This window comes from Paramisgurnus dabryanus, chromosome 11 (assembly GCF_030506205.2).
Source record: "Paramisgurnus dabryanus chromosome 11, PD_genome_1.1, whole genome shotgun sequence".
Lineage (NCBI taxonomy): Eukaryota > Metazoa > Chordata > Actinopteri > Cypriniformes > Cobitidae > Paramisgurnus > Paramisgurnus dabryanus.
Genome location: NC_133347.1, coordinates 32,955,826 through 32,967,163, shown reverse-complemented (window position 1 = coordinate 32,967,163; position 11,338 = coordinate 32,955,826). Strand labels below are relative to the sequence as shown.

Below are 11,338 nucleotides of genomic sequence, written 5' to 3'. Positions count from 1 at the left end.
CCAGCTAGAAAATACATAGGTTTGGTACATTAAGTTTTAACGTGTAATAAACAAACATCTATGTAATACAACCACAAAAACTACAGCTATAGTGAGCAACGTACAGAGCTCTGAACAATACAACAACAACAAAAAAACGCATACCTAACTTACATATTAGCACAACACTACTCATTTGAAGTTCAGACCCCGAGGTAGAAGCAGTTGCTGTATTTTTTTTTTATCCATATGATCCACATCATATAACGTAGTTATTTTAATTGCCACAAGTAATGCACCATAAGCTAGCGATAAGCTGCTAGTGAACCACAATTGCAAAATGGCAATAACTCGTTTACATATACAGCTATGCTGTAGGATAGGCTATTTCAAATTCGTTAATTATAAATTCAACAATGTCTGTTTTTTATCTATTTACTCCTGATAAACAGGTGTGTGTGAGAGAGAGATCGTATAGGCTTACCTTTAACGTTAAATGCATAACAATAATAGGCTGTTGGTTGTACGTTAACTTGCAAGGATGCTGAAGAACATGAACATCTGAACTTTTCAAAACAGTCTGGCTGAAGTTCATGGTGCCAGAATTAACTTAATGACAGCCGAACATTTGGATCTGTGCACCTGAAATGCTCCGATAATTCATCCACGCCACGGCATTAATTGATGTGTGACAATCCGGAGTCCGGTTTGCAGAACTTGCAGTGTTATTTTCCATATATCCATTGCTGGCTCTATTGCATTGGCAGGCTCAGGTCACTCTCCCACTCCTGTCTGTAACTTTAACGGACAATACTCAAAACGGGGGCTCATTGTCGGCGTGCGTCAAGCTGTCAACACAAAAGACTTGTTCAACTTCATGCGCTGCTGCAAGAACCAACAGCCGGATGACGTCAAAGTACAGCGAGATTGATTCAAGAAATCATACTAAGTGTCATTTCGCCTCGCTCTCGCGGCATTTTGACGCCTTCGCCTGACAGTTCTAGCGTGCCGCATGAAGTCGAACAAGCCTATACACATGGAGTGGGCGTGTGTCACGGTAGAATACATGCACACTTGTTTTTTTTTTTTTTTGTTAAATAATTAGACTATAAAATTCACATTAGGAAGACAATACACAAGGCTAATGTGATTTTTTAATAGCGCATTTTATCATTAAAATCCCAACATTAATTCAACATTAATAGTGATCTGGGGGGGCGGGATAGTGCCAGTGAGGGGCGACGCCCCCTCAGGCCCCCCCCCCGTGGCACCGGCCCTGCCTGTGGACGTCTGTGTTTTTTTGTTCTCCTCATACACGCAGCCAAAACTGCAGCTGTCATGTGACAAACACAACGGCGAGATGGCTGCATGTGCGAGCACAAGTGATACTCTGGTCGGCGTTCAATCAATCGCAAAGGCAAAAGTTATTTTTAAGCTTTGTTTATTCTCGCCTTGGTCTGCAACGCGAGCTTCCACTGATCGCGCATGCGTCAAACAGATGATCCACACGCACGGTGCACGAGCGATAGGCAGCGGAGCTCGTATTTATATGCTTCTGATATACTGTTGTAATTTTCTTTCAGTTTGTTTCACTAAACCATATCTCAAAAAGAATGGAGTAATTAGTAAACGGCTAATTCAACATTTCTAAAAACGCAACTTTCATAAATAACGTTAATAATTTGCAAGGTGCTAAAATAAAGCATACAAAACATCAGCTAAAATGATCTATAGGCTATATGATTATAATCAGAGCATGTGGATGTTTGTCAGTGATTTATTTATATTAGGTTATTATATTAAAGCATTTAAAAATCACAGACCTAAACAAAGGAGGTGTATTTCATTTGTGAAAAGCCTTGTAAGAAATTATGGACTCAAATATAAAGTTAACCACAGATAAATCAGACATTGAAGTACAGAAAACATTAGCATATATTAATCCATATATCACAGCTTAAATAACATATGGTTATTATTTAGGCTCATTATTTCCTATAAATTATGGTAATGTTATGGTTAAGTGAATGTTAGCAGTTATCACTATAACCACTGCATATAGAGATGTTTTTCATATTTTGTTCAAATGTTTAATATATCTGCTGTTCATATGTTCATTTATTAGTGTGTTATATTAGGCAAGGCAAGGCAAGTTTATTTGTATAGCACATTTCATACACAGAGGTCATTCAAAGTGCTTTACATAGAAATTAGAAAACAAAAAATCAAACATACATGAATTTAAAATATCAATTAAAAGAAAATAAATGTGATTTTAATAAAAACTGTTTAAATGTGTGAAAAAGAATAAAACAGGAATACAAGTGTAAAACTGTTAAAAATAAAAATATGAATAAAAACAAGAGAAATAAAAAGAATTAAAATAGTGCATATAAAATATAGTGCAATCAGTTCGGACGCAGCATAGTGCTCATTCAGTAAATGCATAGCTAAACAGATGTGTTTTGAGTCTGGATTTGAATGTGGCTACTGTTGGAGCACATCTAATTTCCTCCGGAAGCTTGTTCCAGTTGCGACTGGCATAATAGCTAAAAGCTGACTCTCCTTGCTTTGAGTGAACCCTTGGTATTTCTAGCTGATGTGATCCTAATGATCTGAGTGATCTCCCAGCTAGCAAAAATTGCGCGGGCCGAAAGCGGAACGATTAATGCTGGAACACTCGGCCGATCCTCGGCATGAATCTAGGTCCGATTGCTCTGCGAGCGCTCGGTTTTCACGCGCCCCGAAGACACGGCCGAGCACTCAGTTTTAACGCGGCCCGATTGCGGAACAACGAGTGAGAGGACGTAAGCTCCCCTCCAATCCTGTTCCTTTTTTGGGCTTGTTTAATTGATTGATTTTATTGATTGGTTAATACTAAAATTGCTAAGCAACCATTATGCAACATTAACTGAAAATAAAACACACAAGGAAGAACAAGGATTTCACGTTTAATGCATTTTTTATTCACTTGAACACACATTCTCTCTCTCTCGTACACACAAACAGGTTTCCATGTTTTGTGGGGACATTCCATAGACGTAATGCATTTTATACCATACAAACTGTATATTTTACCTACCCCATTCCCTAAACCCAACCATCACAGAAACCCTTCTCCTACTTCACATTTACAAGAAACATCATTTTGTTTGATTTATAAGCTTGTTTCCTCATGGGGACACAAGGTCACAAAAATACTGGTATTCCTATCTTTGTGGGGACACAACGTGATAATTACCAGGTGCACACACACACACACACACACAATCAGTTCAAATACGAATTTTCCAAAAATCAACATTTTTAAATTTAAAACATTTTAATTCATTGTCTGTCTATTGTCTGGATTCGGCCACCATCCCTGTCATATGCTAGCACCGACCACCTGGTGATGAGGAGCTCTATCTCCTTTTCTGTGTTATCTTTGGTCAGGGCATTCCGGCGGACTGCATCTGAAAAAAAAAACGAAGAGGTCAGCATGACCATGTGATGTTACTCATAAAACCACCAAAACTTATTTTGGATGCAGGGCTCTACGCTTACATTTCTTTTTAGTTTAGGAGCACATTCAAAAATTTAGGAGCACATTCTGATCAATGACAAAATAACCTTCCCATTATAAGGAGATATTTGACTATAAAATTTTAACCTTATTAAATTTCAAATTCATAAATTGAGTTAGAATAATAAGAGGCAATCAGGAAGAATAAGTTACCAATCAAATGAAATCAGTAGCAACACAATTCATCTTTGCACTGCAGAGGTGGCATATAACAGAAATGTGGGATTTAGTTATATTTACAGACTGTTTAATGAGGCTCAGAAGTAGCATTAATGCATTTCAATTTATGATAATGTTATGATGTTAATGTTTTAAATAAAGTTTGAGTATAGAAATACAATTATGATCAGTCTTGAAGAAAAAAAAGACTAACTTTTAAGACTAGTCTTAAAGGTTTATGCAACCAGCCACTGATCGAGTCAGTCGCACTGTAGAGCCCTGGGATGTCACTTCAGTGCCGTTTCCAGCACTGACACTCACCCAAAACCACACTTTTCAAAGTGAGCCCTTTGAATGCAGGCTTCAGTTGACCCCACTTCAATTGATGAGTCTCGCCACGAAGAGTTTATTGTTTTTTTCAGGACCCACCCCACGGTGTCTTTAAAAATCTTGTCTCCGACCATTCCAGGAAAAACAGTCTGAAACAAAAAGACATGTACCTTATTAGTTATTTAAGGAATATAGCATGAGTGAAAATGAGGACTGACTTTTAGGAATGATCTGATTAAACCATAATTTACCTCACCAAATTCTTCTTCTCATCTGGATTATTTAATGTCTCCTACAAACATTGTAGCTCCTCAATAGTTGAAGTGGGAGCCCAAAATGTGTTGGGTCTGGGGTGAAGTCTGCAACTGCTGCTCTCTAATAAAATCGAGCTGGATGAGGATCTCCTTAGCAATAGGCTTTATGCCCAGCTGCACTACTTCCTGAATTTCAGCCAGCTCCTTGTTTCCTGTCTGCCATTACTGGACAAACTGATAAATCCAGGTGTGTCTGATTATTGTTGTTGTGACTACTAAGCTGAGGCACACCTGGATTAATCAGTTTGTCCAATAATGGCAGACAGGAAACAAGGAGCTGGCTGAAGTTCAGGAAGTAGTGCAGCTGGGCGTAAAGCCTATTGCTGTAGAACACAAGAAAAAGCAGGCATAGCAGATTAATAGCAAAACATTGTACGTAGATATGTCAGAGTAAACCGAGAGAGATCACTTTGTATAATTCCTACCTGTAGGCACAGCCTCCTGAGCTGTGTTGTGTGTCATATACTTGTGTGCCATGTAAGGGTGGGGTGTGCTAAAAGAAAAGAAAAATATGTTTTAATCTCATCACATATACCAAATAGGAATAGGCAAAAAAAAGTGGAAAAAAAAAATTAAATGTGGTCAATTCAATATCAATTCTCATCTTTTTTCTGTATTTATTTTCATTACATTATATCTGAAAAGCATTCCTGTTGAAGGAACTGTCAATGTCCCGATTGGGCCAGTGCTGCATGATCATAAAAGTTTACATTTTGCACGCATTTTTAAGCCTTGTCAATTTAAGCATTCAAGCGAAAGAGAACTTGCATGCGCTATGTGAGAAGAGCACACACTGGAAGCGCTTACAGCTGCGCGACAGCGTGCAAATTACGAAATTAATTCTAGTTCTCTCCTTGCAAATTCACACATTTTTTTAAAAAATGCCGGCCTTTGCGAGTAAACAGACAGTTATGAGAAGAAGTAGAAAAAGAATGCATTCATTGCCTATCATAATTTGATCCGTGCATTAGTCTTAAAGTGGTAGTAACCTTCACCTGTCTGTGTTTTTAAATGTTAATCAAACTACAAAAGAGGAAGTCACTCCCTGCTTTTCACTGAATAACGATTTGTAACTTTGTGCAGATTAAATAAAGGTTAATCCTAATTAGTGAAGATATGCCGTGTTATTTTACATTTGATTACTTTTTTCAATTTCTGTATCTGAAAAATACTGTTATACCTACTTGAAATGCACAAATTTCTTCATTTGTATCTTTGTTCTACTGTACTTATATTGCGTTGCTTGCATTTAATTTTTATTAACAACTATTAACTTGTCTTTAATCTATGAAATTGATATTAGTAGTTTTAGCTGTAGTATCAAAAATAGAATTGATAATTGTTAATTTTCACTGGTATTTAAAATATTGGGTGTCATAACCTTATTACAAGAATAAATGAGTAAAAACTACAAAAACTATTTCATTCATTTATTACTTTTTTGTGGTGGGGCCAGTGAAAATGTAATCATTGAATCGAAAATCGCAATCCAATCAATTTGAGATCTAATGTATCTGAATCGATTTGAGACATCTGAAACAATACCCAGCCCTAATACCAAAGTGATTTTTTTCTCTCCATGGGCTATCTCGCCCTTCTTACTTGAAATCCAGTTTGGCCTGATGTCTGACTTCTGCCAGCTGCTGCATGGGTTGGGGTGTCTGTAGGTGTAGCACTCAGGCTGTTGGTAATGGAGATTGGAGACCACGATGGTGGACTAAGCGCTGTGATGTTCGCTGAAAGGGGAGAAGCCCGTGGACCTACAGAATTTCTACCTGTGGGCACAGCCCCCTCACAAGACCTGTTTTGTGTGCCATGTATGGGTGGTGTGCTAAAAGAAAAGTTGTTTTAATTAGGGCTGGGTATTGGCAAGGGCCTCCCAATACGATACGTGTCACGATACATGGGTCATGATACGATACGTATCACAATACAATCAAAAATGTAAAAAATAGAGCTGAACACCTGCAGCTCTTTGAAAGCTGCAGGTGTTTTTACATTTTCTGCCATTTTCTCACTCCCTCTAACTTCTGAGACATTGGCCGAATGGCCGTATATGGCAGACAACTGGACAGTGACAACTACAGCAGCGGTGAGGAGGTCGTTTGACGCACACAGAGGGATTTGATGGGTTTTAAAATATCGTCAGTAGAGATCGAAATATCGATACACTATCGATACAGCTAACTATCATGGTAGTTAGCTGTATCGATTTTTTTGCACAGCCCTAGTTTTAATCTCATCACACATATCAGTCATCAGTCAGATCATCGTCAACAAGCTTACTGTCGTTCTTAATACCTTGCAGAAAATTAGACAACGATTTAACTGCTTTGGGTCTCAGATTAGATTTAAAATAATGCATTTGATCAGCCATTCTTACCTAAGAGCAGTGTTTATTTTAGAACAGCAAAAGCAAGATTACCTGAGGAAAAAAGAAAAAAAGATTAGCATTGTACAAAACCATACATAATGTCTTATTATACTAAACCATTACAATTTCCCTTTTTTAGTCCAAGCCCAACCCAATAACCATTATGACATTACCCAACTACCAGCATAACTGCACAGTGCATAAATTAGGGTCCATCAAGACATGTTTAATGCTCCACTGTGTAAGATCTACTCCCATCTAGCGGTGAAAGTCTATATGACAAGCAACTGAATAATACTTTCTAGCCCCCCCCATTCGGAACGCGTTTTAACTCGTACGGTGGCCCGGCCGTGTCATGCCAAGGTTAACATGGCTTTCAGTAGCTACAAAGCAAAAGCAATGAGAAAAAAATGAACAATTTGCAATGTCCTTTGCCTGTGATCCATCAAAGCACACCGATTTATGTTTAACATGAAAAAAGTCTGATTGTCATGATATGTCCGCTTAAAATCACATACAAAAAGCAACCATGACGGGTTTAAATGGACGCGAATTAATATTATGTCAAAGTACAATGCTTATGTTTTAAGTAAACGTTACATGTCCGTGTATATGTAAGAGCTTTCTCTCATATTGGTGAAAAAAGATCACGCAACTTTCACACGCTTGTAAAATGAAACGAAAGACGCGCAGATCAGACGCTTTTATCAGAGTATTATGTCAGACATTATGTCAGAGTACAATGCTTATGTTTTAAGTAAACGTTACATGTCCGTGTATATGTAAGAGCTTTCTCTCATATTGGTGAAAAAAGATCGCGCAACTTTCACACGCTTGTAAAATGAAACGAAAGACGCGCAGATCAGACGCTTTTATCAATGAAAGGCTAAAAATAGCGCTGTCACCGTGTGTTTGTGCTAGAGGTCAGAAAAGATGAAAAACATTTATCTCAGTACCTCAGATTACATAAATGGGCGGAGAGACGGCGTGTGTCTGTTCGGACACATTAAACCACATGCATGTTTACACTAACAAGTGTTATGCATAATCATGCTAAAGTTAGCCAAGGAACTATAAAACTTCAAGTTTACAACATGGACTGTATAGATGTAAACGAATATGCTGAATTACCTGTGGAGAATATAGAAAGTGCAACTTCAGTGTCCCTTGAGCCCCCTCTTGGAAAACTAACTCCAATAGTGACTTTGGTCTTGATGTTTTTCCTGTCGCGTTGTCGTTTAAAATCCCCGTTTCGCTTCCTTGGCGATTTGTTTTAATGTCCTCGAGAATATGTCTTCAACAGGCTTTCAAATCAAAGCATTAGATCGCAGGTTCATCACGGTGTGCGGTTGTTGTAAAATCCGAAGGATTCAGCTACGCAGGTCACAGGCTGGATACGATACGTCATCAAGCCTGGTTTATTTAAATCAACTGAGCATTACATTCGCAAGTCATACGCATATTACATCAATTTACAATTAACTAAAAATAATTGTCAGCTTTATAATTGTTAATATTCTGAAATAAGACTGTCTTGATGACGTATACCGCCTACACATGCAACCTCCGGAGGCTTCAGCTATCGGCCAGCATGAGTGTAGAGTGAAAGCGCGAAAGGCGGAGCTTGAATTTCAGGAATGTCCCTCGTCGGCGAATGTATTTCAAAGATGGAGGCACAACATGGATTCAGCCAGAGAGCGCTTCGACGGTATGCATTTTAAATAGCAGATTCTACACTTACGAGAATACTTTCATTAGTGGGTGGGAAGTAATTACACATGAATGAGCACATACTTTTGAAAGAAAACATGGGTTTTTGTTAAGAATTAACTCAATAAAGTACACAGTAGAGCTTTAAGTTTACACACAAATCTATAATTGTGACATTCCATACACTGGTATATATTAATCCGCGAATCACATGCGAGCCGAACCGTGGTTCGGATCAACTGCGATTTGTCACAGCACAACCAGCTAACATTTTGTTCCACTTAATTTTGTTCCAAAGAACACTATGCTTGTAAATATTAATCACGTAAATTGCATTTAATAAAAATTGCGTTCCATTATTTAACATCCCAGCTAGTCAATGCTAGCTTCGTTCGCGCCATAAAAGTTGGAGCCACTTTCATATGATCCAAAATTTGCACTACTTTTCTCAGACATGATAAATAATTTGATGTTGTCCTAATTAATAATTCTTAAATGAATTATGAATTCTTTATGTTCGTTTCATCTGGAAAAAAGTACATGAACATGTCAAAGGAACATGAACGAATCAATAATAACCAACATGTAATCAGCAACAGTTCGAAATAGAGTTAATATATGATGTGACGGGAACTCGATTGAAACTATGCTTAGCGTGAATGTTGATGCTTTTTAAGGAAACTGAACACAAGACTTACCTCAAGTTTAACGTATGGCGTAGGATCGAAAATGGAATGGATGATTCAGTCAGGCGTTGAGTTTTATCTCACCCGTTGTACAGACGTTACTCCAGTGATGAGCTGAGCGTGCTGACGCTTTCTGCAGTTACCGTTGAAATCGGCTTCATACTGGCAAAAGGGTCTGAGCCGAGCACCCAGTTTAAAACAGCCGCCAACGTACGGGATTCATCTTAAAATGAATTTTTTATATTTATCAGCTTACCCCGAGGTCATCCAAGATGTATGTGATTTTGTTTCTTCAGTACAACACAAATGTAGAAACTCCAACCGTTTCAGTCTGTATGCATGTGAATAGTAACAAAATCTCAGACAGTAAAAACATGCACAGACAAATCCAAATTAAACCCTGCCGCTCGTGACGACACATTGATATCCTAAGAAACGAAACGATCGGTTTGTGCGAGAAGCCGAACAGTATTTATATAATTTTTTTACCTCTAATACAGTACTATGCGTAGTCAAATGAGCCCGTGCACAGCACCTTCTTCTTTAGAGTTTTAATGGCGGGTTGCGAAGCAACTTCATAGGTGCATACCGCCACCTACGGTTTCGGGTGTCCCTGTATAGCCCTCAAGCCGTGCATCCGATACAGTAGATGGCAGTATGCAACTATGACGTTGCTTCGCAACCCGCCATTAAAACTCAAAAGAAGAAGAAGGCGCCGTATTAGAGGTATAAATTATATAATACAGTTCGGTTTCTCACAGAAACCGATCGTTTCGTGTCTTAGGACATCAACGAGCAGCAGGGTTTAATTTGGATTTGTCTGTGCATGTTTTGTTTTTTACTGTCTTTTGTTATGGACAGACTAAAACGGTTGGAGTTAAAAATCTACATTTGTGTTAAAGAAAGTCGCCTACATTGAATGGCATCCATTAAAACCATCCTTGATTTAACATAAGCCGAGTCATTTCCAAAAGTGGTCCAGATCATACAGCCAGAGCTGGGTTACCAGTTACGGTGAACATGAATCGGCCCAGTGCTTACAGCCAGAACAAAAATGAATGTGCCAGAGCGAGCTGCGGGGCACAATCGGCTCGGTTAACACACGCCGATGCCGAGTCTGAGCCGCACCTGCCGCAGGGCAGCCGAGCTCGGGCCGATTATACATGCTAGCTGGGCTGTTGGGTTTATATTCAATTCTTGCGATATTTTTGAGATGATAATATGCTGATTTAGTTATTGCTTTGACATGACTACTGAAACTAAGGTCCGACTCCAGAATCACACCAAGATTCCTGACTTGATTTTTAGTTGTTTGACCCCTAGCGTCAAGGTATGCATTCACCTTGAGAACTTCATCTTTGTTTCCTAACGCAATGACTTCAGTTTTCTCTTTGTTTAACGGAAGAAAGTTTTGGCACATAATGATCATGACACAATTAATTAATGGGTTTAATTGGACTTAATAGTTGTTTTGACATTTTAATTTATTAGGAATTTTTTTTTGACATTATATGCAAAAAAATATTACAAATAAGTGTATGCATTTATTGGAAACAATTTCAAATATGAGTTTCAACACATTTATAGAATGGACAAATGAGATGCAAGTTAAGTAATTAAGCTAATGAATCACATCATTCTTAATTGCACTCCCAGCTGTATATAAAATAAAGACCACAGTTCAATCAGTAAAAAATGGAATCAAAAAGAAAACCAAACTGGTTCAAGGAAGAAAGTGTTCTGCTAGTTCAGTCAGTCCTTAAATGGAAAAAGGTGATAGGAGGAAAATTTAGTCCAACTTTGGCGAGTAAGGACAAAAAAGGTGCATGGCAACAGATTGCAATGACTGTAAATGCAGCATTTCCTCAGACAAAACGTTCAGCAGAGGATTGTGAAAAAAGGTGGTACAATGTTTTGGCAACAGCACGCAAGGAAATTGCAGCATATAAAGAAAGCATGCGAGCCACAGGTACATTTTTATTGTATTAAACTCTTTCATATTACAATATAATTTCCATGTGGTCAGCAGCTGAGTTCTTGTCCAATAGGTAGAGGCCCTCCATGTAAACTACTGTCTGAGATTGCAGAGATAGTAGAGGAGATACTTGGAACAGCCAATCCTTCAATTTGTGGCATTGCTGATGCCCCAGACCCTGCACGACTCAAATTGAAGGAGTTTCAAAGGTAAGGTAACAAGGAAATGATACGTGTAAATGACACT

The 11,338-nt window shown here is 38.3% G+C and overlaps 1 long non-coding RNA gene across 3 annotated transcripts; it reads right to left on the bottom strand.

Moving 5' to 3' along the window:
- Window positions 1–4,538: 4,538 nt before the first annotated feature.
- LOC135729930 (uncharacterized) lies at window positions 4,539–9,860 on the bottom strand. Of its 3 annotated transcripts, XR_012337880.1 has the most exons (6): window positions 9,607–9,860; window positions 9,130–9,340; window positions 6,731–6,772; window positions 5,950–6,178; window positions 4,773–4,840; window positions 4,539–4,670 (listed from the first exon to the last, which is right to left on the bottom strand). It is a non-coding gene; the product is annotated as an uncharacterized lncRNA (long non-coding RNA). The 3 variants fall into 3 exon arrangements; XR_010525806.2 differs by having other exon boundaries at window positions 9,130–9,855; XR_010525805.1 differs by lacking the exons at window positions 9,130–9,340; window positions 9,607–9,860 and having other exon boundaries at window positions 6,731–6,937.
- Between the last annotated feature and the right edge of the window lie 1,478 nt (window positions 9,861–11,338).